This window comes from Desmodus rotundus, chromosome 5, assembly GCF_022682495.2.
Source record: "Desmodus rotundus isolate HL8 chromosome 5, HLdesRot8A.1, whole genome shotgun sequence".
Classification (NCBI taxonomy): Eukaryota; Metazoa; Chordata; class Mammalia; order Chiroptera; family Phyllostomidae; genus Desmodus; species Desmodus rotundus.
Window position 1 is genome coordinate 151,025,735 of NC_071391.1, and position 27,331 is coordinate 151,053,065.

The 27,331-nt window shown below is 44.5% G+C and overlaps 1 protein-coding gene and 1 long non-coding RNA gene across 6 annotated transcripts in view; both read right to left on the reverse strand.

Annotated features, from left to right (window-relative positions):
* CLIP4 (CAP-Gly domain containing linker protein family member 4) overlaps positions 1 to 17,162 on the reverse strand; it is a 62,315-nt gene extending 45,153 nt beyond the window's left edge. Inside the window, exons 1-2 of one of the 5 annotated variants that reach the window (XM_053925371.1) lie at positions 16,790 to 17,162; positions 7,127 to 7,263 (exon numbers count right to left, since the gene is read on the reverse strand). The gene's annotated coding sequence lies outside the window, so the exon portion shown is untranslated. Of the gene's footprint in view, positions 1 to 516; positions 692 to 2,044; positions 2,312 to 7,126; positions 7,264 to 15,680 lie in introns of those variants that run through there. The other 4 variants (XM_053925370.1, XM_053925369.2, XM_053925373.2 and 1 more) reach the window with 4 other exon arrangements.
* A 504-nt stretch (positions 17,163 to 17,666) lies between these two features.
* Positions 17,667 to 27,126, reverse strand: LOC123478971 (uncharacterized). The gene is made up of 3 exons (XR_006654406.3): positions 26,700 to 27,126; positions 19,636 to 19,753; positions 17,667 to 18,146 (listed from the first exon to the last, which is right to left on the reverse strand). It is a non-coding gene; the product is annotated as an uncharacterized lncRNA (long non-coding RNA).
* Positions 27,127 to 27,331: the final 205 nt, after the last annotated feature.

Sequence of the window (27,331 nt, forward strand, 5' to 3'; positions counted from 1 at the left end):
TTTCTCCAAACTTCCAAATTCCCACGATTTAGAATTAAGGAATCTTTGGTTAGCAAAAGACGGGAAGCAAAGTCATTTGGTTTAATGTTGAAATTCCACTGGCAAAAGGTTTCTTAATTTAATAAGCAAGGAAAGATCTGAAGAGGCCCGTTTGAAGAAAAAGACTGCGGGCTGAGCGCAGCACACAGCACAGGGCGTGCGCGGGCCGGGGCGCTCCCGGGGCGCCAGGTCGGTCAAGGTTGGAGCTGAAGAGCTCCCGCTGCCGGTTCCAGCCAGTCCCACACCCCGGGGGCCTCTCATCCTAAAGTTAAACCGTCAGTGGGGGACGGAAACGGGAATCCACATCCCCACTGGTGGGCCGCGCCACCCCTGAGAGGCCTCAGGGAGCCGGTGACACCGGAGGCGGCCGCCAGGTTCCCCGACCCCCCAGCGCCTCCCTCCCGGAACCGCCAACTGCCCCACCGGCACCCGCGCCCCCGCCCACCCGGCCTGGAGCCCCGCGCGCTCCCGCCCCACCTGCTAGGGTCTGCTCAGGGCGGCAGGCTGGGTACGCCGGGAAGCCGAGGAGAGGCCGAGAGGCGCGCTCCTGCGCCCGCAGCCTGTCTCCAGTGGACCCCGCAGAGCCTCCCGCGCGCAGCTCCCGACCTCCGCCGGCCCCTCCCGCCCGCCGCCTCCACGCGCCGGAGCTGGGTCCCACTCAGGGTCTGCGCGCGCGCAGTGCAGGCACCCAGCCGCGCGCAGGCCTCGACCCGGGGCGCGCGCACGCGCCAGTAGGGGGTGATGGAGGCGGGGGCGCGCCTGCACTAGCTCTCCTGCTGGCTGAGTCCTCATCCCCTCGGCAGAAGGCTGGGCTTTGAGGTTAGGACCCTGGGGTGGGGCAGAGTTTCACGGGTTCCCCTTACGTGGAGGTGGCGCTGCTGTGACATTTCCACCGCATCCCGAGGTGGGCTCTGAGAGGAACCCCGCCTGGCCCAGGGCAGTGAATGGGGGAAGCAGCCCACCGCCTGCTGTACAGACCCTCTTCCATTACAGCCCTTAGCGCAAGGAATCTGACCTGCATCCTGGGCTAGAAGCACTCCTGCCACCTTCAAGGCAGGGGCACCTGGTCTTGGACCTGGACCCCCCTTTTGGACTCCCCAGTGTCTAGCCCCGTGCGCGGCCCAGAGTATATCCATCAATTCCCTGTTTGCAGGTCATGCTGTGAAACGCCTAATGTGTACCCAAAGTTGAATAATTACACCCAAGTGCATCAGTGTAGAGGCAGAAGTACGTAGTCGTTCCGGAAGTTTATCTCCCTACTGCTTTGCACCCCTCTCACCCGCCTCTCTCCTGGTCGCCTTAGGCAACCCCCAAGAACCAGAGCGTGGTGAAACTGTGACAGCTCCCAGAGCTGAGTGCTGACACCCCGGTTCTCATTATCCAGTGGGAGGAAAGGTGTTACTTGGCGATGAGTCCCCACAATGAAGAAACGTAAGGAGTCCATTGTTCCCCCATGACTGAGGTTTTTAACACTGAGTCAGGAGTGTCGCACCGGAACAACTCTGCTGCCTCTTTGTTCGGCCTCTGATGTACACACTCCTACACTCTACCCCAGGTTCGCCTCGCGCAGTGCCTGGCAACAGCTGATGCTGAGTGAATGTCCAACCGCGTCTCTGCAAGAGCAGAGTCAATGTTCGGGGTACACCAGAGCATCTTTCCTTATTAGAATCATTGATTCCGGGCACTAGAAAAGGCTACCCGCCCCACTCCAGTAGCTTGAGTCTCCCTTACAACATCCTCCCCCCGAAATGACCGTGGCTGAACACCTCCAGTGACCGGGAACGCAATTCCTTTGAAAGCAGCCATGTTCTCTTTGATCAGCCTTGTTGAAAAGGTCTTCCTACCTTGGAGCTAAAGTCCAGCTCCCTGCATCTCCTCCCCATTGTGTTTTGTTTCTACCCCAGGGAACTTCCAAATCAGGTCTGACTCTAATTCGGGGTACTCAGCACAAGCACTCTCTGTCCCGTGGCTGCTCTTTATAGGACATGGTTGAGACCCCACTCACCAGCATGTTGAGGGGCGCGGGGTGAAGCATCTCAGCTTGTCTGGAGCTCAGGAAGGAACTGGGCGTCCCGCTGAGTGCAGAGAGGAAACTGCCACCACTTTCTACACCCTATACTTCTACTAGCGTGGCTCGAAGTATCGAAATAGTTGTTTGCAGCAGTCACATCATACTGTTGCATGGGGTGGGGCATACTGTCAACTAAAACTATAGCACTTGCGCAATATGTAAACACCATGATCATCCCACAGCCCCTGGGCAGCTGCCAGTTTCTCTGCCCCTGCAGGTTTAGCATCTTCCTGCTCTTTCAAGGACGATAACATGACGCAGATGCTTCCTTCTTGGGCTGGCAAGGGGGGGGGGGGGGGGGCGGGGCTCCACCTCCCTCTCCCAGCTCTCCTCATTGCCTGGTCTTGTCTGACCCCACCCACCTCTTAACTGATAAAAGGAAGGCAGGCAATCTACCCTTGGTTGGCTTTAAGCAACTATAAATGTTCCCTATTGTCAGTGAGCCACAGAAACTCATAAAGATCTGTGTGTAACAGAATGTGCTCTCCGTGAAGTTTCTACAGGTGCACAGTTCACTTTTACAGCTGCTTTAAATTATTCCCCTGAGATATCGCTTTTGGTAAATGACAGGGTGTGGCTAGCTGAGTTGTTCTTAATGATGATAACAGTCTCTGTTAGAACCAGCCAGGCCACTGGCTTTTTCTGCGACACCTGCACACCACACACATGCCAGGATACCAAACCATTAGAGAGAGTCTCCCACTCACCTCACTGCCTTTCCTTTAAAACTGAGGTTATTCCCTAGACCATCATCAAGAATGTAAGTGCCCATCACAGTTTTGCCCCCTGGAGCATTCCATGGGTCCTATACTTCTTAGAACCAAGTATTGCCAGGTTAACAAAAGTGGTCTGGGCAATGATATGGGACTAGAACTTGACCTTGAACCTTCCACCAAGGTGAGAAGGGACATGGGGATATGGTCCAGCTGCAGCTGCTAAGCTTGAATTATATCTGAAGGTACAAGGTTCCTGGACAATGCAGCAATAAACCACAGTCCCAGGAGGCGGTCAGCATTGGTGGTCAGCATCAGTGTGGAGAAGGGGCATAGCCACTGGCCACTGTATGGCCCTTTGCCTATGGAGTCTTACATGCCTTCACTTTACAAAGGAACAAACAGACTCCAGGAGGCTGTGCAGTTTGCTCCGTGTACCCTGGGGCAGAAAGAAGATTCAAACGTAGGTCTGTAAAGGACACATGGACAAAACCAAGGGGGAGGGTGGAGGTGGGGGAGGGAGGTGGGTTCACCTGGGGTGGGGTGGAGGGATGGGGAGAAAAGGCATACAACTGTAATTGAATAACAATAAATTAAAAAAAACAAAAAACAAAAAAACGTAGGTCTGTAGGATATGAAGGCCTATTTTGACCCACTAGTTTAAATCACCCACACAGAAGACACAGGGTGTCTTTCTGGGCACTCAGGACACAGAAATGCTGCATTGAACAGGCAAAAGAAGGCAATGTCACTGCTCCTACGTGGACCGAGGGATTGAGCAGGATAGTATTTAGAGGAAAGGAAGAAAACTCTGTTTCCAGAATCTGGGTGTACAAGGCATTAGGACCCCAAGAGACATCCAGCTGGCAGAATTGGGGTGCCACAGTGGAGGCGAACTAGCAGAGGCAGTTAAATGCATAATATCAGAGCACAAGGCAGAGCCCCTAAAATATTTCTGTTGGTAGATGATATAATCATTAGCATTCAAAACCCCAACAGAATCAACTATTAGCAGTAATAAGTGAGTTCAGCAAGGTGGCCAAGTACAAGATCAGTTTCTAAAAATCAGTAGTTTCTTCTACATCGGCAGTAAGCAACCAGGAAATATAATGGGCAATAAGAGACCACTCAGAATAGCAATTAAACTCTAAAGTGTAATATCCAGGAATTAACTAACTACTTACAAGAACTTTATGGAGAAAACTTCTAGATTCTATTTAAGGACATACAAAAAGATTGAATAAATGAAGGCATACTATGGATAGGAGGACTTTTCATTGTAAAAATGACCATTTATAGTCTCTGAACTTACTGTTCTAACCACCAAAATTCCATCAGGAACTCAAAGTCTACGGAACTTCGATACACTGATAACCTCCATAAGGAAAAATGAATTTTGAAACAGTTACGTCATTTTGGAAAAGAGAGGAAACCTGCCCTGCCAGGTATTTCGTCGTTCCCACGCAGCGCAGGAGGGTGCGGGGCTAGTGCGCTAGCGCCCGGAACAGTGGCACAGAACTCGGAGCTCAGGAGCAGACCCAGGGGACCACAGTCTTTGTAAAAGTGGAACCATACATCAATGAGAAAAAGGTCAGTTATTCAGAAGATGGTACTGGGGAAACTGGCTTAGTTTATAAGGAAACAATGAAATTGGATTTCTCATATCCACCACACACAAAGATGAACTCCAGATGGACTAAAGACCTGCATTTGAAAGGTTAAAAAGAAAATCTAGGAGAATATCTTTGTGAATGTGGAGGAGGGATTGATTTCATAAAACCAGACTGCAAAAGCACACTCCTTACAACAAAAGACTGGAAGACCTGACTACATCGCAATTTAGGTTTCTCTGGGTGAGGAATACTGTAGAAAAAACCGACAGCTGATGAATTGGGGACAGGATGTATATTTGGTGCACTCAAAAGCACCTAGGGAATAATATCCAAAATATATAAGGAACTTTTGCAGATCAACAAAAAAAAAAAAATCAGAAAATTCAATCTAAACATGAGAACAGGATAGCAATAGGCAATTCCCAGCAGGGAAAGCCATAAGGCTGGTGAGTTTGAGCATCTCACTAGCAATGAAAGAATAGAAATACAAGCAGTAAGATTCTACCTCTAGCCATTGGTATTATTTAAAACCCAGTCTGGGGTTGGCCTAGTCCTGATTTACAGTGTTTGCCCATGTCCACAGTGCAAACTCTCACCCCTCCAGCTTCAGGCTACTAGTGTGAGGTCACTGAACACAGAGTTACTCTCACCCCTCCAGCTTCAGGCTACTAGTGTGAGGTCACTGAACACAGAGTTGGGAAGAAATGTGTCCAATTCATCCTCACGAGCCAGCTCCACCAGACACCACTGCTTTACCCACCAGTTTGGCAAAAATAAAAAGATAATCTCAAATATTGGCACCCATATGGGGAAATGGGAATCCTCACGGGCTGCTGGTGGGAGTTTAAACTGGTAAACACGTTCTGTAGAGCAATCTGGCACTATTTAGTGGGGAAAAAATACCAGCATGGTTTATGACTTAGCAATCATCTTCCTAAACATGCCTCAGAGAAACCCTTACAATGGTCCTACAAGAACCTTCTTTCTGCGTGTGGCCTCTAGGAAGCCACGCTGTCATTTACTGGATGATATTATCCAGTCCGTGGCTTTAAATGCCACCTCTATTTTTATGACTGCGAAACTTCTATCTTCCACCATGAACTTCAGACATACATATATCCGACTGCTAACCAACGTCTAATCCATAGTGTAAAATGAGCATCCCAAATATAACATATTCAAAATAGAATCTTTCCCTGTAGCTTTCACATGTTGTAAATGACAATTCAATTCTGCTGTTTGCTCACTGGAGTCCTTTCTTTCCTAATTCTGAATTCCCCATTCATTTACTTATGACATCCTTTATCGATAAAGACATTCATCAATACCACTGAAATCCCTATAAACCAATCGCCACTGGAGACTTCCTTCTGCTTGTCACTTGGACTTGCTTTCCCCTGGCCCATCTCCTTTGCTATCTCAAGGCTTCCAGCGGGGACAGCCTGCTGAAGCAGACCACAGACCAGAGACCTCATTAGCCTTATATTCCGGATCTGTGGTTCTCATTCCTGGTTAAACATTCGAATCTCCTGGATATCTTCCACAAGGTAAACCCTGCAGACCCCCTCCGATATCCTAATTCATCTGATCTAATTTAGATTCTGCTATTCTATACATCTATTCTTTCATTAGCCTACTTCCCAAGAAGTCACTAACATGAATTTTCAAACCCAACTTGCCCTATGTGAGGAGTAGCTTCCTGGGTCCTCCAGTTGGTACCTCTCCCAATACTACATGACACAGCCACTTTTTAAAGTCCTCTTTACAGACCAATATGAAGGAAGAAGGAGCAAAGGAAATGTTTAATGGCATCAGGAACAAAATTGCCACTGTTGTATGAGAGCTAGGTTTTCACACTGGCCACCCAAATTTTGGGCCACCAAGACACCTCCAGCTCTGGCACACAAAAAGAGCATCTAGCCAATGTCCGCTAAGTTGTTAGCCAAGGACAGGGGACTATCACGAAAAACACCAAGAAGATGCAATCAGCCAAGTCCGAAATGTGGGAACTTCTACAGGGCAAATAACCCAATTCCTACAACCAAAAAATGGCTGAGGGGAACTGGTGTAGATCAAAAGAGAAGTAAGAGTGCTCTCTGCCACCGATAATGTGCAGACCCTGTTTGGACACAGTCTCAAAGAAAGATCAAAAAATTCTTGGGACAATTGAAGCAAATGATATCGAGAAATTTTTGTTAATTTTATTAGGTATCACGATGACATTGTGATTATGTTCTTATCTGAGATTCATACTGAAGTATTTGTGAGAAAATGTTTAACGTCTGGGATGTGCTCCATTAAAAATAAATGTGTGCTGGGAATGTAAATTGGTCCAACCACTGTGGCAAACAATACGGAGTTTCCTCAAAAAGTTTAAAATAGATCTACCATACGATCCAGCAATTCCACTTCCGGTATATACCCAAAGGAAATTAAAATGAGATTCCAATGAGATATACGCACCCCCATGTTCATCACAGCATTATTCCCGATTGCCAGGCTATGGAAACCACCCCAATGCCCATCAGTGGGCGAATGGATAAAAAAGGTGTGTTACATATACAGACCTACCTCATTTTATTGCACTTACCTTTATTGCACTTCACAGATGTCACTTTTTTTTTTTCCAAATGAAGACAAAAATATCCACCAGCAAAAAAGATTACAACTTGCTGTATTGCTATACTCACTCTATTGCGGTGTCTGGCACCAAACCCAGTCTCTCCGATGTATGCCTGTACACAGTGCGTTATTATTCAGCATGAGAAAGGATATTCTTCCACTTGCAACAACATGGATGGGCCTTCAGCACATAATGCATATAATGCTAAGCAAGATAAGTCAGAGAAAGACAAATACTGTATTACGTCATTTATATGGGGAACCTAAAAAAGTTACACCTCTAAAAAAATAACCCAGAAAATAAAATGGTGGTTACCAGGGGATTGGTGGAGGGAAGGGATAGGGGCAGGATAACAGTGATGGCGTTTAAGGGCACAAACTTGTAATGAGTATTAAATAAGCCATAGACTCCAATGTGCGGTACAGACAATAATATTGTACCATAATTATGTAATGTCATAAATATCACTACATCAGCAATCATATTACAATACAGGAATTTGTCAAAGTAACACACTGTATACCTTAACTTAGACAATGTTACATGTCAAATTTATTCAATTAAAAACATGTACAGTGAGAGGGATAGATGAAAAATGAATGATAAAATATTAATAATGATTGTAGCTGAATGATGTACATATTACTCTTTCTTCTTTTACATAAATTTGGATTTTTTCCATAATAAAAAGTTATAAAAGGAAAAGCTCCCAGGGGAAATTTAGTCTGTTCCTGTCACTGCTTTATCCTCTGCATAAAGCAGAGGATATGTCACTGCACCTAGAGCAGTATCTGGCACATAGTACAAACTCAATAAATATTTGTCGATCAAATACACTGGTTCTTTAAGATTTCAGTCTCAGTAAAGAGAGACTATTATGTCCAAGGAATTTGGAAAGCACAGAAGTTGCCTTTGTAGCACTGGCATGCACACACTCTAAAATAGGAAGCATTCATACATCAGTAAAAGTCCACCAAGCTGTCTTTCCAGCAGCTGTTGACAAAACCAATACAGTTTCCTCCCTGTTCACTGTAAACCATCAGCTGCTTTAATAGCATCTTGGTTAGAGATTGAGGGAAGACAGACCCACTGGAGCTCCCCCAGAGTGGGTAGAGCGCAGCTTGCATCATGTCAACAATGAATCAAATGGTTCACCTAACAAAGAAAGCCATTGACAGACCAGTTAGCTCATAGTGAGTCATGAGAAAGTCTCCTTGGTGACAAAAACAGCATCGATAATAAGATCAGTTATGACACTTCTCATCTCACCATATTTGCAACAGTAGGCAACAGTTAAGGTGAAAATAAATGTTAATTGCCTTTGGAGATTCACATGGGGTTCAACCCAAGAAGAATAAGTTATAGTCTCTCTTTTATCGGCCCATCAAACTGTATTATAAAATATCTTAATCATCATTGAGATAATCACAACCATAAGGCACTGAACAACACTTTGAAAGGCAACCAAATTGCATCTCGGTCCATCGAATCACCAGAAACACAGCGCGAGCTTACTACCTGCAGGGCAGTAAGGGGACTAGCACGGTGTAAGATTCACTCCTTATTTTCTAGCAAAGCAGGGAGACTCCTGGCTGCCACTGTGGGCGACCCTGATAGGAACCTCGGCATCATCTCTCCCTACATAAACCTGGCAAATCACTTAAGTCCTCGGAGCCTTAGGTTGCTTCTTTGTAAAATGAGGTAAAGACGACCTGCTCCAAGCCTCATCACGACCTCTAGGCCTGACTCAAAGTGAGTGCTCATACCTAGCTGGGCGAAAACGACAGTGTGTGGTCATGAGAAAAGAATATCAAGCACCGGCCAAAGCAACAGTGTCAGTACTGGGGATTTCCCAAGAGGGAGCACACGCTGCAGGATGGGCTAATCGGGAAAGGTTTCAAGGAAGACACGTTTAGAACCAAGTGGGGAGGATGATGAGATCCATTTATATAAATGAGGAACTAGCATTTACTGAGTGCTTTGTATGTGATGTGTGTTGTTCTAAGCATTTTTGTGCATTATTTTACTCCTGCTGAAGAAATATCACTTTAGTTTCATTTCCAGTAGGCGAAATCAAGGCCTATAGTCGTTAGGTAACTTGCCCATTAGCACACAGTAAGCAGCAGAACGGAAATGAACCCGGCTCTCTGGCTCAAGAGATTAAACTCTTTAACCTTGGCACTTTGCAAAACGAAGGCTCGGAGGCAAAAAAGCTAAACGTGAGCTTGAAGGAGAGTAAAGAGTCTAGTGGAGCAGAGCCTATGCAACAGGCTGGAAAGTTAGGTTGGGGCTTGACTGGAAATGGCTTCGATTATCCTGTGGGGAAAAGACCCCACGAGTTTCTAAAGAAGATGAGACTAAGGAATCTGTCAGTACTGCTCAAAATAGAAACCCCCGCCTAGCCGTTATGCCCTGTGTCTCTTACGCTCTCTCGAAAGCCTGAAACAAAAGCGTATTTTAAAATTCAAGCATTTTTATGTTTTTAAGCATATTTTATTGATTATGCTATTACAGTTGTCCCTTTCTTTTTTTCTCCCCGTTATACCCTTCCACCCAGTACCCCCATTCTCTGCAGCATTCCCCACCTTTAGTTCATGTCCATGGGTTGTATTTATAAGGTTTTTGGCTTCTCAGTTTCCTATGCTATTCTCAACCTCCCCCTGTCTGTTTTGTACCAACCATTTATGCTTCTTATTCCCTGTACCATTTCCCCCATTTTTCTCCCTCCCTGATATCCCCCCATGTGATCTCCATTTGTGATTCTGTTCCTGTTTGAGTTGTTTGCTTAGTTTGTTTTTGGTTTTGTTTTTTTTTAGGTTCAGTTGTTAATAGTTGTGAGTTTGTTGTCATTTTACTCTTCATAGTTTTGATCTTTTTCTTAGGTAAATCCCTTTAACATTTCATATAATAAGGGCTTGGTGATGATGAACTCCTTTAATTTTACCTTATCTGGGAAGTACTTTATCTGTCCTTCCATTCTAAATGAGAGCTTTGCTGGATAGAGTAATCTCAGATGTAGGTCCTTGCCTTTCATGACTTGGAATACTTCTTTCCAGCCCCTTCTTGCCTGTAAGATTTCTTTTGAGAAATCAACTGATGGTCTCATGGGAACTCCTTTGTAGGTAACTCTCTTCTTTTGCTGCTTTTAATATTCTCTCCTTATCTTTAATCTTTGGCAGTTTAATTATAAGGTGTCTTGGTGTGTTCCTCTTTGGGTCCTTCTTTTTTGGGACTCTGAGCTTCCTGGACATGCATGTCTATTTCCTTCACCAGATTTTCTTTCATTATTTTTTCAAATAAGTTTTCAATTTCTTGTTCTTCCTCTTCTCCTTCTGGCACCCCTATGATTTGGATGTTGGAACATTTAAAGTTGTCCCAGAGGTTCCTCAGCCTCTCCTCATTTTTTTGAATTCTTGTTTCTTCATTCTGTTCTGGTTCGATGTTTATTTCCCCCTTCTGTTCCAAATCATTGATTTGAGACCTGGTTTCCTTCTCTTCACTGTTGGTTCCCAGTATATTTCACAAATAGTGAAATATTTGTTTATTTCACTTTGCATAACCTTCACTTCTTCCTGTATTTTGCAGCCATACTCAATCATTTCTATGAGCATCCTGATTACCAGTGTTTTGAACTCTGCATGTGATAGGTTGGCTATCTCCTTGTCTCTTAGTTCTTTTTCTGGAGTTTTGATCAATTCTTTCATTTGGGCCATATTTCTCTGTCTCGCACAACTGCCACATTGTAAGGGGAGAAGCTTTAGGTATTAGGGAGGAACAACACACTTCCCTTCCTTGTGGTGCTATATGTGAGGGAGGGGTCAGCGAGGGAACAATGCTGCTTGCTTGGCTCTTCCCCACTTCCAATAAACTGGCAATTCCTCCTGCTGCCACAACCCCCACAGATTTTTACAGCCAGAGGTTTTGAGGCTTTATTTTGCCTGAGCTGGAACCCTGGGTTGTGGTCTGACTCACTCCCTGGTTGTTCCCCTGGGTTTATCTGCATGGGAATGTGGGACTACCTGGTCTACCAGCTGCCTCTCAACTTTCTGGTCCACCAGCCAGTATACCAGCCACTGCCTCACCCGCCTGGTCCACCAGCTGGTCTACCAGCCACCGTTCACCTGCCCAGTCTGCTAGCTGCTGCTGTGCTGCGTGTCCTCTCTGCCTCGGTTGCCTGTTTCCGCCCCTCCTACCAGTCTGGGTGAATGTTTCTTTTTTAACTCCTTGGTTGTCAGACTTCCATACAATTTGATTTTCTGGCAGTTCTGGTTGTTTTTTGTTTTTAAATTGGTTGTTGCCCTTCTTTTGATTGTGCAAGGAGGCAAAGCATATCTACCTAGGCCTCCATCTTGGCCAGAACTCTAATTTTAAAATTCAAGCATTTTAATGTGAAATTTAGCAACTAAAAATAAAGTTGCCTTAAGAGTCTTAGCCTTTATCAATTCGATTTATATAAATATTCTTAAAATAGCAAATAATTTCTCCACAGACATCTTAGTTTTCATATTTTGTGTGTGCTCAATAATGACCTCCATTCAAAATGAAGTTGAGACAAGTTGTACAGGTGCCCTTGGGGGGACAGTAATCTACTGTTTCTGTCTTTCCCATCACACCCACCCCCCCTGCCACTCTGCAGCCTAACAACAACACCTACCTATCCTCATGCTAACCACTTGGTTATTATATAATAATGTAATAATATCATAATCTTTTGGATATGTGCCCACTGCACAAAAGCACAGTGCCAGCAAGAAGAACACGAGCCTCTCAGAGAGCTTTCTTGGGTGCTGTCCATCCGGAAGGTGCTGATGAGCTTGCTGCCCACCCTCTGTGCTGCACTCCTCCTGGCGCCAAGGCTCCTGTTTCTCCAGCCTCGCGCATGCCCTAGCTCAGACTTCAGAGCAGCAGGTCTCTCAAGGTTCTGCTTGTCAAGTGAGGCACCTGCCAAGAAGCTGCATTTTCACTTTCAATGTAGAAGAGCTGTTGCTGGGAACAATAGCCTGACATCTGTGCAAGCAGTGCCCAGTGTCATCATGGATGCTGCTCATGCTCAGGTCTTGGTTGCACGTAAGATTGGCCATCCCTAAGCACACTAGTCCATACGGTCCTCAAAATAAACAAATAAATAAATAAGGAGCAGGAGAGGCTCCCACATTTTAAAGTTAGACATATAGGGTTAGCCCCAAACTGAGAGGATGCCCAGAAAAGAAGCACTTCCAATATTAAAAGCAGAACAGTGCCAAGGGTACCTGAACAAGTTGGTCACCCTCAGACATATCAAAGTTCAATGTTAATCAGCTTCGGGATCTTGAACAAATAAAATAACCTCTCAAAGAATCAGCGTCCTTATTTATAAAATGGATATCATAGTAGTACTTACCTTATCACATATTTCTTGTAAGAATTCAACAAATTGTATGAAAAACTAAATACAGAGCCTGATATTAAATGATTGCTCGATGAGTGTTGATACTATGTGTATCATCAATAACTACAAAATACCATATAATGAAAAACTGAAGTAGACACTTGAGAAAATAAAAGAAGATAAGACAGAATTTGGGCAGGGTTGACAGGTAAAATATAGGGTGCCTAAGTAAATGTTAATTTCAGAAAACCAGATTTTTTAGCATAAGTATGTATCATTTTAAAAGCTTTTGTTGTTTATCTAAAATTCAAATTTAACTGAATATCTGGGCATTTTATTTGCTTCAAATGGCAACCCTACATAGAAAAAGTAGAACTTAAGTTGTTCTTTGGAGGAAGAGAGAAGAGAGAATACGTGAGGCGGAGAGGCAGAAACATGAGCAGCAGTGGACCAAAGACAGGCGGGATGACACATGGGATGGTCTTGTAAGTTTTTAGAGGGCATGTCTTGAGATCCCAGCCAAAGAACCTAGATTCGGTGCAGAGGGTACAGGGGAGTGAGAGGTAAGGTGCTGAGGTCCTGGACTGAGGGGGGAATCAACAAGAAGAGTGAATGAGAGGCTTCACAAAGGAAAAGAACGTTTTGAACCCAAGACACAGAGAGGGACTATATAACCAAGGAGAACAAGTATGCAGTTGGCCTTGTAGTCGGGTGGTGGCCTGAACTCAAGGTGGTGGCATTGGGATTGGGAACAAGACTTGGATGCAGACAGACATTATGGAGAGGGCAGTAACTAACATCTGACAATGAATGTGTGTTTTCACGATGAAAACTTTAAAATTTCTGTAGTGTCATTACTGGTCACCTGAATAAGCCATTACATGTAACTCCAGAGAAGCTACTTGAGGTTAACTCAGACCAAGAAAAAAAAAGAAATGTAATGCCCTCTTTGTTCTTCCCTTAGTGGTGAGTAAAGCAATGGAACTTGTGTGGTTCCTTTTTACTTTCCCCCCTCCTGAGAGACCCCCAGGGTCCTCTTGCCCACCAGAAATGACAAAGCTCTGTAAAGACTGACTTCAATACAGCCAGCCAGGGAGGGGCCTGGGGAGCTCAGGACAACTTCCCCTGGGGTCTGCAGTTACTGTTTCTGACCACCCCAGCAGGTCCCCTGACACCTCACCCCGCCACCCACCCCCCTGGTTTGTATACACAAAATTCCACTCTTGTGAGGAATGAAAAGGCTGCAGCCCCATTTGGTAGCTTTTCCCCAGAAGGGTAGTCCTTCTCATTAGAAACACTCCCTGGCATGAGCCTGTAATTCTGATTCAAAGATGCAAATAGTTCAGGTTTGCAAAGATGCAAATCTGCCTTGAGGTATAAGGGAAACCCAATCCAATGGTCCTAAAAGACCCAGACCCAAAGGGATCTACTCAGATCTTATCTCTAAGCACTTTATCAAGTTCTGATTACTCACACTGGAGTTCTGCAAGACCAATTCCACCTCTGCCTGATGTGATAAGCAAAGCCCATCCAGTCACTGTCCCCACCCCTGCAACCCCAAGCAAGCCAGTCCTTCTGCTCATACTTTGCCCCTTAGGTACCTCCACTTATCCAAATCCTATTACTCTTCTAGAGCCTTCCTAGTCTCACCTCTTCCATGGAGCACTAGCCCCTAACTGCTCCACCCCACACTAATTTCTCCTTTTTGCTAAGAAAGGACATGTTTAAAAACTCAAGTGTATACTATACAGGGATTGGGCAGAGGGGGGTTAAAGAAGTTCTCTGTAACGTCTGCTCAGTTTGATGTAAATCTAAAACTGTTCTTAAAAAATAAATTCACAAAAATGAACTCAAAATGGATCACAGACATAACTGTAAAGGGCACACTATAAAAGTTCTAGAAGATAACATAGGAGAAAATGTAGGTGACCTTGAATTTTGTAATGACTTTTAGATACAACACCAAATACACAATCTGTAAAAGAATAAATTAACAAGCTAGATTTTATTAGAATTTAAAACTTCTCCTCTACAAAAGACCCTGTTAAGAGAATGAATAGACAACCCTAGACTGGGAGAAAATCTTTGCAAAACATATATCTGGTGAAGGACTTGTACCAAAATATACAACGAACTCCTAGAATTCAACAATAAGAAAACAACTCAACTAGAATAATGGACAAAAGATCTTAACAGACCTCAACAAAGAAGATATACACATGGCAAGTAAGCATATGAAAAGATGCTCAACATTATATATGCTATTAGCAAATTACAAATTAAAACAGTAAGATACCACTAAAGACCTATTAGTATGGCTCTAATCCTAAAAATTAACAATTCCAAATTCTGGCAAGGATGTAGAACAAGAGAAACTCTCATATATTGCTGGTATGAGAGGAATGAAAAATGGTACCAGCCACTTTGAAACAGTTTTAAAAGATAAGTATGGTCTTAGCAATTTCACTCCTAGATATTTACCCAAGTAATTTGAAAACATGTCCACACAAGAACCTGCACACAAATGTTTTAGCAACTTTATTCATAATTCCCCAAAATTGGAAACAACCACAATGTTTAATAAGTGAATGGATAAACAAATTGTGGTATAGCTATGCAATGGAATATTATACAGCAGTGGAAAGTAATGATCTATGAAGCCATGAAAAGACTTGGAGGAACTTTAAGTATACATGTATTGTTAAGTGAAAGAAGCCAGTCTGAAAGGCTACATACTACATGATTTCCAACTACATGATATTCTGGAAAAGGCAAAGTTAAAGACAGTGAAAAGATCAGTGGTTGCCAGGGGCTTGAAGAGAGGGAGAGAAATGAATAGGTGGGGCACAGGGGATTTCTAGGGCAATGAAAATACTCTGTGTGATATAATGGTAGATCTGTGGAATTACGTATTTGTCAAAACCCATAGAATGTACAACACAAGAGTGAATCTTAATTTAAACTATGGACATAAATTAGTAATGTATCAATATTCATCAATTACAAAAAGAGGTAAATTGTGAAGCATTTTTAATACTCCCTTCAGGTTTTTAAAACTGGACTGACTTTCTACTTTTTGATGTAAAATATGCCTAAATTGCCTCACAGTATATATGTTCAGTTACTGAAGCCCATTGTCAATCGTCTAAAATAAGAGTGTGTTTAATTCAGGATGCTTATCTTTCCCTTAGCAGGAATGAGGTCTCATTGGAGGCCTGGGTGGGCACGAGATTCATTTGATAATGAAACTTACCTGAATCATGTCACTGTCTCCTCAATGTCACCCAGAAATGTTTTTTTCAAATCCTCATGGCTCTTCCTGAGCAAGAGTGGCAATCGTTTAGAGTGTTGGCTGGGAGTGTATGGAAATAGCTGTTTTCATAATGGGCTCCTTCAAGCCCATGCACAGATTCCAATTACAGAAAGCCAGGGCAGTCGTGGCAGGCTTTGACTTGCCCCCCTGTGGTGGAGTCCTCCTACTGAGTACACCAGCAAATACATAATAATGGCCCTGCCTGAATTGCTATGGATACCAGATTTAAAGGGCCAGGCACCATTAGTTAAGACCCTTAACCAACCTCTTTAGCACGGCCACTTCCCAGAAAGAAAGAATCCTGGGGAGCTGAAGAGACTCTCCCAAAGGGAGATGGAGGAATCAATACCCCAACTCATGCTTCTCCCTCCCTCCAAGCTCCCACCCAAGCCTCTAAGGGCAGGGTACCTGGGATCTGCCTCCCAGGGCACTGAGAGGGATGGAGAAGAGTGCAGGCTGGGTCCGGAGGGCCAGACAGCAGCTATTCAACACAACCTGCAATTCCACACCTTCCCCCATTGGTCACGGGGTTCCAGTCCAGCCTGGGCCTCCTCAGAAGTTGAAAAATGTATTTGTTCCACCAGCAAGTGTTAGCTCTGCTCTCTGATATAAAGAGAACATTTTGAACAGAAATTTGAATGGATTTCATCATGATTTCCAATAAGACATTGTGTTGACCTTTTGTGCTGCAGCCAAGATCAGGTAATAACCTGGAAGGGCAGCCCATAATGATTCCGTCGACTGTCTTGAGATTCTGCTGTCACCTGGCTGACTGTAATTATCGGAGCCAGTACCAACTTCACAGTCACTGACTAAAGTGTGCAAAAACGTTATTTTCTCTGTTCTCCCATAATTGAGTGTAATTTCTGCCTTGAGCTTCCGTTCTGCCTCAGAGCACAGGAAACTGAATGTAGTCACTCTCAGATAAACTCATCCAAATTTAGTCATTGTCGATTCAAGTTCATCATTCAGTGACAATTAGGTTTAAAACTCTTTCATCTCTCATCTTTCTCTTCCCTGGAACTGAATCTCAGTTCTCAAGGACTTACCTGAGGAGCCCACTTGTTGGTCTTAACCTGTCCTGTCAAAGCCGGCATGCTTTACGCTCCTCTGAAAGGTGGCCTGGTTCGTGTGTTGGTCCCAAGGGGGTCCTCATTGGTCTTGTCCATTGAGACGGCAGCTCCAGCCTCAGCTAGTTCTCACGCCTCACCTGGGCTGACCCCCTGGCTCTCTCTCCTTCTCTGCTAAATTGCATTCCCCATAGAAGCCTTCGGGACATTGTGGTGGCCCTCTTATGCCCCTCTGATCTGTAGGAGACTGGGGCAGACAACCTCTCATCCTTTGTACCTGGACATGCCACATCACCATTCCAACTCTGCCACATCAAGGGGACACGAGGCATTTCTCCCCAAGGCTTGCTGGTTCACTCTCTCCTCAGCCTCAGAGAATGTATGACCCAGCAATGGGGACACAGGCTTCTCTTCTCTCGGACCCTGCAGATGAAGCCTTGAGATCAGAGATGGGGCACAGTATAGGGAACTGTTCCACACATGGGAAATGTAGCCCAGATCCCACTTGGAAAAGCCAGTGGATGCGAGGTTCCGCGGGCAGGACCCACACCCACGGACAGGTTCTCCCGTGTGAAATCAGGCCTGCATTGTACCTAGGCTGCTATGAGACTTGCTTTTGCTAAAACTCCCTCACCCTGGATTGAGGCAGCAAACGTTTACTGAGTATCTTTAACTTCCTAAAATCTGTGCTAAACGACCCAAGTATGGAGTGTAACCAGTTCAACCACTTTCCCCCTTGAACTGTAAACATCCTTCTCTTTGAAGTAATTAGCAGTATTCTGTCCTTTGTTTTCTGTAAAAGGTGATCACCTACAGTGAACTTGTGCCTAGTAAATGAGGACCATCCTCGATGTGCCCAGAAAAGCAATACAAGCCTGTCCAGGCAGGGTGGGCTCTCTCTTGGGCTCTCTCTGGCCCTCTCGCCCTCTCTCTCACTTAGAGAGTGGCCATACCACCCCTTTTCCTCCACAGGATTTCTGTGTATATTAGTAGTCCGTGTGTATTTGTCTATTGCTGCCACAACACAGGATCCCGCTGGCCGGGATCCACATCAGCACAGAGGGCCCCACACTCACACATAACCCGGTGGCTTCTCTTCAAACTCTTTCCCATTCCTAGCTCAGGAGGTATTTCTTAACTAGTGGGGAGGGGGTGCAGGTAGGGACACTGTTCTGTTCTGTCTCCTCCAAGTCCCTTGAAGAACTTTCTGTCTCATAACTGAGTGGAGCCTTCGAATCTAGCAGTCAGCGATTCACTGACTTGCTCTCAGGTTCTCCACCGAAGGGCTTTCCCAACCTGGCCACGAGGAAAGGGACTTGTGACTCACTCTTGAAGCCTGAGAGCGTAAGGAGAGAGGAGAGTGCCTCATTAGCATTCTGTCCACACCCCAGTCTGCCACATATAGTCTGGCTTATTTCCATTTATTATTTTACCTTGTGAAGTACATCTCATTTTATTTCATGGCTGAAATTAGCTCAGAAGAAAATGCTAATGAGATTGTTCTAAAAATATTTTTAGGAAAGAGCTATTTGTTGAAATACATGTTTATGGCCACCCCCACCACCCCAGCACCCCCAAGCCCCTCTCTCCCTGCTCTGAGTGCTCATTTGGATATGTAGATTACTGAAGGATGGTGATCGAAATAGCCTCCTTACTGAATAATCACACTTCCTTTCCTCCTACACCCTAAAGCTCATCTCTCACAAGGCTCACACATTTTAAGTCATCCCATTAGTTTGCCATCAGCGGCCCCAAAGAACTTAGTATCACATGTCAGCCAGTTCACTTTCATTTGGAGAATTCTTTAAAACATTTAAACCAGCCCCAGAAGCCCCAAAGAGAAAGCACAATTTACATTTGCCCTTCTTAATGTGTGTCCACAACCAGTTTCAGAGACAAAGCTCAAAAAGATTATGTTCTCCCATTTCATGGGAGCTCGGCTTTTAAAAACAGTAACTTCCAGAAATAGTAACTGCCTAAGTATGAATTTGTCCAGGTATTTCACAAAATATAAATTTAGCCTTTTTAAATGTGACAACAAAGAAATTATGAAGAAAAAAACTGAAAGAGTTGATTATGTGAAATGAAAATTTGCATACTCCCAAAAAGATCATAATCAAAATCAAAAGGCAAAAGGAAAACTTAAAAAAAAAATAATACTGGCCACATGGCAACATATATGACCAGTTAAACTGTTAATATCTTGAAAATTAACAAAACATAAACACCCCAATTTTTAAAAATAAACCAAGATGTACAAGTACACCCTGAAAGAAAATATAAAATGTCCAACACAGCATATCATTTTTAAAATAGGCAAACTTTTTAATAAATTTATAAATGCAAATTGAAATGAAATTTCGTTTCCCTCTTTCAAAGGAGAAGATTTTTTCTAAAGGATAATATCCAATACTGGCAAAGTTTTCACTAAAGTAGATACATTTTCACATGGCTGCTGAGAATGTAAACTGGTATAGTCTTTCTGGAGAGTCATTTCACAACTTGTCCCAAAGCTTTAAAAATGTTTATATTGAGGGGGAGCATAACTCCCCACTCCTCAAGTGTGGCTGCTCACAGTACTTGCAAAGAGTACAGAAGAGAAAGGCGAGGGGGACCCCTTTGCACTTGAGCGACCTCACATACACTATGTCAGCCAGGTGATCAAGGTCAATATCAGCAGTTGTAAATTATATTGAGAGTATGTGTTCTTAATATGATGTAATAAAAATGCTACATTACTTCTGTGACCTTCCTCTCAAAAACCCATAACCCCAATCTAATCACAAGAGACACATCAGACAAATCCCATTTGAGGGACAACCTACCACATGACCAGCAGTTCTCAGAACTGTCAAGGTCATCAAAAGCAAGGCCAGTTGGAGAAGCTGTCATAGCCAAAAGGAGCCTGATGACTAAATGGAATGTGTTGTTATGGGCAGGATCCTGAAACAGAAAAATATTAGGTAAAAATTAATGAAATCTGAATAAAGTATGGACTTTTTTGAATAATTATGTATCAATATTGGTTCATTAATTGTATCAAATTTACCACACTAATGCTAAGATTTTAATAATAGCGGAAACTGGGTAGGGGATGAGTGACTCTGCATGGATTGTTCTAAGGTAGATGACAGTAACCAGATTGATTTTTTTAATGATGGTCAATGATTCTCCTCAGCAAAGCAGGGGAGGTCAGCTAGTGAAATGACACCTGGAACACAAACACTAGCTCCTTCTTCCTGCCAGCTCACTACAGCCGTGGCTTGTTTGTTGCCTGTTCATCCCACATCTGGACCAGGGAATTGTGTTGCAAAGAGCATCCCCGAGGTCAAACTAGGAATGCCCTAGACCTTAGCTAGTGACAAATTTTTCTTAGCTTTTATGGTTCAGAAGAACTCATTGGTAAAGCTGATAGAACTTGAGACATAATACATTTATTTCAGGTTGCTTAAATGACCTAGTTTTGGATGGACTTCTGGTCAAGATGGCAGAGTAGGCAGACATGGCTCTTCACACAACCAAATCAAAACTACAACTAAAATATAAAACAACCATCACTGAGCAACATCAGAAATCAAGCGAAATGGAAGTCTGACAACCACAAAATCAAGGTGAATGGAAATCTGACAATTACAGAATTAAAGAAACTACATCCATCCAAACTGATCGGTGGGGGAGGGGGGGCACAGAGGTGGAACAGGCTGGTCCTACACCCATATGGATAAAAATTCAGGAGGGATATCTTGGGAGTGAGGAAACCCAGACCCACACCAGGCCCCCCAGCCCAGGATTACAGTGTCAGGAAGATAAGTCCCCACAACTTCTGATGGCAAAATCCAGTGGGGGGTGTCAGTGAAGAAACTGCTAGAGCCCCAAGCAGTTCCTCTTAAAGAACCCTGTCTTGCAGCAGCCGTTCAAGGCCGAGCAGGTTCACATGGGATACAGGCAGACGGAAGAAAATTCATGGAGCCACTGGGATGTTTGACATGCATTTATTCTGGGGTGGGGTGACCCACACACAGCACAAGCCACATGTCTTGCCACAGGAAGTCCCAACTCCCTTATATACTAAATGCACGCAGAGCCGGCAGGATGCCAAGATACTATATAATAGAGTGTGAATCTGGGCATGTGGGCCCATTCTCGAGGTTATATGAACACTGCTAAGTCATAGTTGCTTGGACATCTGGGTGAGGGAGTCTGACTAACTTCATTTTCCCTACAAATCCACACACAGACTCACCTACTCAGAATCACTCCCTCTGAACTCCAGCACCGGGTAGCAGCTTGAAAGTCACCATTGGTACACAGGGAGGAACTGAAGTATCTGGCATCAAGGTGAGCAGAGGCCATTGTCCCTTTACTAAACCCTCTCCCCACAGAGCTGACAAGCTGGTACCAAATCTGAGACTCCATCAGCCTGGCTAAAATGGTTTGACCCACCTTGGAGATCCCCAGAGGCTCTGCCCCACCTAGCTTATGGGCTCACCCAAGCTGCTTTTCCATAGGAATGGCTGGTCTTGGCTCCTAAATGCTATCAAACAAACAACACCTGGCTTCAATAAACCCTAGCAACAGCCAGATTAGAGTCACAACTTGGCTTCACCTGGGAATTTCTAAGCCCAGTACAAATAGTAGCCATCTCAGATTGCTTTACAGCTCAGACAGGGTGGCCCTGGGCAAAACACAGGTAGGGGGGTGACCTTGGCCTGTATCACCTGGGAAATCCCAGTGGACAGCTAAGACCGTATCCGAGCACCACCAACCTGCCCCAGCACAGCTAATCCACCATGGACAGTGGAGGTTGGTGGTCAATGGTCACAGCCAGTCCTTGCAGCTGATTGGCCTGGGTAAATCCCTCTTTTTGATCTACCAACAACAACCAAGCCTCAGTTATAAGAGGGGGCTATACTCAGCACATACGAAGGGTGAATCTCAGGTACTCAGCTTGGGTGATAGGAGAGGTTGTGCCACTGGACCCTCCAGGGAACTACAGTAGGCCACACTACCAAGACAAGGAGTCAAAGAAGCTCTACCTAATACATAGAAACAAATACAGGGAGGCTGCCCAAACGAGAAGACAAAGAATCATGGCCCAAATGAAAAAAACAGATCAAAACCCCAGAAAAAGAATGAAACAAAATGGAGATACGCAATCTCTCAGATGCAGAGTTCAAAATACTGGTTATAAGGATGCTCAAGAAACTTAGTGAGGACCTCAGCAACATAAAAAAGATCCAGTCAAAAACGAAGGATACACTAATTGAAATAAAGAACAATTTACAGGGAAACAACAGTAGAGTGGATGAAGTCAACAACCAAATCAATGATTTGGAACATAAGGGAGCAAAAAACAACCAATCAGAACAAGAAGAAGGAAACGAATCCAAAAAAAACAAGGATAGTGTAAGCAGCCTGTAGGACTTCAAGAGATCCAACATTCACTCTTTCTCTTCTCCAGAAGGAGGAGAAAAGAGCAAGAAATTGGAGATCTATTTGAAAAAATGAAAGAAAACTTCCTTAATTTGGTGAAGGAAATAGACATGCAAGTCCAGGAAGCACAGAGAGTCCCAATTATGATGGATGCAAAGAGGCCCACTCCAAGCCACATCATAATTAAAAGGCCAAAGTTTAAAAGCAGCAAGAGAAAAGAAGTTAGTCACCAGATTGTGGTGGGGGGAGGTGAAGAATGGGTGAAGAGGTGAGAGGATTAAGAAGTACAAATATGGAAATAAAGCACAAACTGGCAGTGACTAGAGGGTACAGTGTAGGGGGATAATGAGGGGGAGAGGGGGAAGGGACAAGCAAAGGAACAGAATAGAGGACTCACACGAAAGGACAATGCGGGGATCTTCTGTGGAGGGGGCAGGGGAGGGGAGTATGGGGAACCGTTCCAAGCATGGGAAATGTGGCTCAGCCCCCACTCAGAAAAGCCAGTGGGGAGCGAGGTTGGCGGGCAGGACCCGCGTCCATGGATAAGTTCTCCAGTGGGAAGTCAGGCCTGCATCGTACCTAGACTGCTATGAGACTTGCTCTTGCTAAAACTCCCTCACCCTGAGGCAGCAAATGTTTACTGAGTATCTTTATCTTCCTAAAATCTGAGCTAGACCTTCCAGGTATGGAGCATAACCGGTTTTGACCATTTCTCCCTTTACATTGCAAATATCCTTCTTTGATGTATTTAGTGACATCCTCTCCTTTGTTGTCTGTAAGATAACCACCCAAAACAAACCTATGCATAGTAAATGAGGACCATCTTTGATGTAAGGGACCTAGAAAAACAATAAAAGCCTGTCAAGGCAAGTGTTGGAGCGCTCTCCTCTTGAGAGAGTGGCTGCGCAGTCCCTTTTCCTCCACAGGACTCGGTCGGTAGTCTGTGTGTATTTGTATATTGCAGCCACAACACCTGATCCTGCGGGCCAGGATCCGCGTCAGGGGAGAGCAATGGGGGAAAAGGTGGGACAACTGTAACTAAACAACAATAAATAAAATTGTTTTAAAAAAAGAAGTACAAATAGATACAGAATAGCCATGGGGATGTAATGTATAATACAGGAAATGGAGTAGCCAAAGAACTTATACACATGACCCATGGACATGAACAATGGTGGGGGGATTGCCTGAGGGAGTGGGGGACACTGGGTGTAGGGGAACAAAGGGGAAAAATTGGAACAACTATGATAACAATCAATAAAATATAATTTTTAAATTTATTTATTTATTTATTTTTAGAGAGAGGGGAAGGGAGGGAGAAAGAGAGAGAGAGAAACATCAGTATGTGGTTGCCCCTCACGTGCCCCCAGCTAGGGATCTGGCCCGAAACCCAGGCATGTGTCCTAACTAGGAATCGAACTGGCGACTCGTTTGTTCACAGGCCAGTGCTCAGTCCACTGAGCCACACCAGCCAGGGCAATAAAATATAATCTTTTTAAAAGTGACCTAGTTTGGGCTCAAAACTGAAGATGCCACATTAGAACCATCTTTTGCTGATCAGTTAGTTCAGGGTCACTTAACAAAATGGGGTGGGATTTATTTAACATGCTGAAGGGCAAAGGCAAGCACTTAGTAAACTAATGTTTGCCAAGTTATGCTCTGGACGTCATGGTTTTACCTATGATATGTCCAGATATTTTTTTTTTTCAGTGATCTTTGAACATAGAGCCTAATTTTTCTCTCCTTGAATCTGAACTCTACTTAGGGACTGGAGTCTAAAGAAACAGGATGTGGAGAATGTGAAAGTGTATGTCGTGGCTTCTACCATTAGGAGAGAGTGGCCTGCCCCTCGCTCTCTCTTGACCTGCTCACTCTGGGTGAAGCCAGCTGCCACGTTGTGAGGACACTCGAGTAGCCTCATGGAGAAGCCCATGTGACGAGGAACTGCAGCCTCCTGTAGACACCCAGCAAAGGATCGAAGCCCCTGTCAGCAGCCACGACAAGGTGAATGGTCTACCTTGGCAGCGAATCCGCCAGCTCCGGTCAAGCCTGCAGAGGATTGTAATGCTGGCTGACGTCCTGACCACAACCTCATGAAAGACCCGTAGCCTCCACCACCCAGCGAGCCGCCCCCAAATGCGAGACCCACAGAAGCAGGTCTCATAATGAGATCATGTTTGCCGTTTTAATCTGCTAAATTTGGGGGGTAATTTGTCCTGTAACAATAGACAACTAATCCAGGGGCTGTCTTAGGCACCAAGTAGAGAGTACAATACTGCCTTTTAGTTAAGGGTGTGTGTGTATTCACATACATAGAACAAAGGGCACAACTGAAGTGTACACTCAGGGAATTTTTACTTACGTACATACCCATGTAACCACTACCCAGGTCAAGATATAGAGCATTTTCATCACTCTGAGAAATTGCCTCAGGCCCATGTCCATTCACCAACTCTTCCCAGAGGGAAGAGGGAGCCACTTTTCTGAGTTCTATAACTAGAGATTACTTTTGTGTGCTCTTGAACTTCCCATAGGCGGGACCGTGCAGTGTAGTGGGTGTTATATCTGCCTTTTTTTCACTCAGCATAATAAATTTTAAATTTGTGTTTTTACGTGTTTCAATAGTTTCTTCCCTTTATTGCTGGGAAGTATTCTACTGTACAGTCATGCCAAATTTATTTCCCTGTTGACAGACATTTGAATTACTTCCACCTTGAGGCTACTATAAACAACACTAACATGAATATTCTCATGCCAGTCCCTTTTGTAGCCCTACATATCCAATACTCCTGGGTAGAGTCTTGGGAGCAGAATTGCTGGGTCCTAAGGTCGGTGTATGTTTAACTGTCAAATCATTTTCCAAAGCAGTTGGGTCATTTTACATCCCCACTCACAGTAATTTTTTTTTTTCACTTGAAGCAAACCTAGCTTGAAAACAAAGAAAAACAGAAGTCAGTCGTCATGAAAAACGAGTAGCAATGAATAAAGAGCTTCCGAAATTATTTGGAAGAGGCAAGAAAACCGGTCTACCAGGCAGAGCCATCTGACAGCTGTACCTCCTGGCACATACTTTTATTTTGATCATTGGTTCGGAAATATCTTTAGCCGCTTAGATCAAAGGTTTTCACAAAGATGATTTGAGCAGGGACCCAGATCCTGAGGGGAGAAGAATTTGCATAAAGAACCCTTCTGTTAAATGGAAGAGGAAAGAATCTTTCCTCCCAGTGCTCTTGTTTCCTGGGCCAGCCCAGCGAAGTGGCAACAGATGCCTAACACAGCGCACCCCCAGGCACTGAGTCAGCTTTGCGTGCCCCAGGAGTTCTGTTTGAGATAAACAGACTCAAGAACTTTACTAAGGATGCACTCAGGGGCCCAGGGTCGCCACAGGCATCAGGCTCCGAGCGCAGGCCCGGTAGCCCGTCTCCAGCTTGCTCACGGCGGACGAGCTATTTCCAAGTCCACTCTGTTTCTGGAACTGCCCAGACACCCATGGTGCTATTTTCATTGGTGGTGCAGACCTTGGCAAGAGACAACAAAAATTATAAAGCCAGAATATCAACTCCAATCCCAGCAACTTCAGGAGATGCTCGATAATTTTTTTTTCTATTAGGAAACTTAAAAATTGCTACAAGCTGTAGGTCCCAAAATGGGAAATGGTTAAGATAAAAGCTCCCCTTCCTCCTGCCATCAGTGGGAATGTGGTTGAAGAGCAGAGAAGGGACTCAAAGAGGGCCATTCGGCCCAGACAGAGGAGATCAATGACCCCTATCCCAGGGATCCCCACCTGCCGGGGGACAATTACTTCCAGACAACTCAGGAGAGACTGGGGCTTACTCCTTCACAACCTGGTGAAGTTTCTTGTGACTTTTATTATTATAAGAGGCCTAGATTCCAGGGAGAGAAGAATAAGAAATTGCTTTGGTTTTTTTTTGTAAAATGTGCTCCCATGTACAATGTTGCACCCACATTTTGTGTGCATTACATGTGGGATTATTGCACCTATTATTACACCCATGGTATGTAATCATCACACCCACCCTTATTTTTCCCTCAAGAATTTGGGGAAAAAAGTGCCCATTATACATGGCAAAATACGGTACCTACCGCTTGCCGGCACTTAAGCCTTAAATTGAATTAATCCACACAACAGCTCCCTGAGGTAGGTACCATGATCCCCGCTGCCACGAGGAAGTTAAATAACTCGTGGTAGTTCCCCAACTAAAAGGATGAGGAGTCAGGATTTAAACCCGAGTCTCCCTACTCCTCCTCTTTACTAACAGCAAATAAAGGGTCGAAGGAGTTTTTAAATGAGCAGCTACTACACTTAGCCGCAGGGGTAGGGGTAGGGAAATACACTTGGAAAGGAGAATACCCTTTTACCTTAAGTTCTATTCCTAATGACCAAAAGGCTCTCCACAGCCCAGTTCTAGCTTGCATTCCTAGGAGAAAGGCTTACCAAAAAGCCTCATTCTGTGAGCACGTTGCCTCCCTGCTCCTCCACGGTCCACAGTGACTGGCTGTGAGCTTTACATGGTGGTGAGTTTTTCTGCTTTCCCCTCCAAACAGGGAGGATGCCTTCCCTGCTGTCCAATGCTCTTTTCTAGTGTCAAGGAAATGCCACCTTGCCTTCTTTATTCACTGTCTTTTCTAGAGAACTTCTCCAGCGCCAGACGTGTGGCATTTGCCTAAGCCGCCCAGACAAGAATGCACGACTTCCATTACCATCTGTCGTGTGGTTCGGGGTCTTCCTGACAATAGCAGGTCGGAGCACCCTCGTCTGGTTTGCCCTTATTAAACCGTGGAGGTCACTTCTCTGCCAGGAACTGTGATCAGGGAGCCCTGGTTTCTTTTCCATAAGTGTGTCTCTTCCAGAGCCTCTTGCAATTATGGCTCATTTCTCTAGGTTTCACATGGCAGGCGTCTGAACAGAATTAAAAGCATAAGCACGTGCAAAAATAATCTGCTTCCCAAGATAGTAAATGCTGAGAAGTTCTATATTAGAACACACTGTGAGTGCTGACTGGCTGGGGCATGATTAACCTAATAGGCTTAAAGTTCCACTTGCCATCCACATCTGTCAGGATGGAG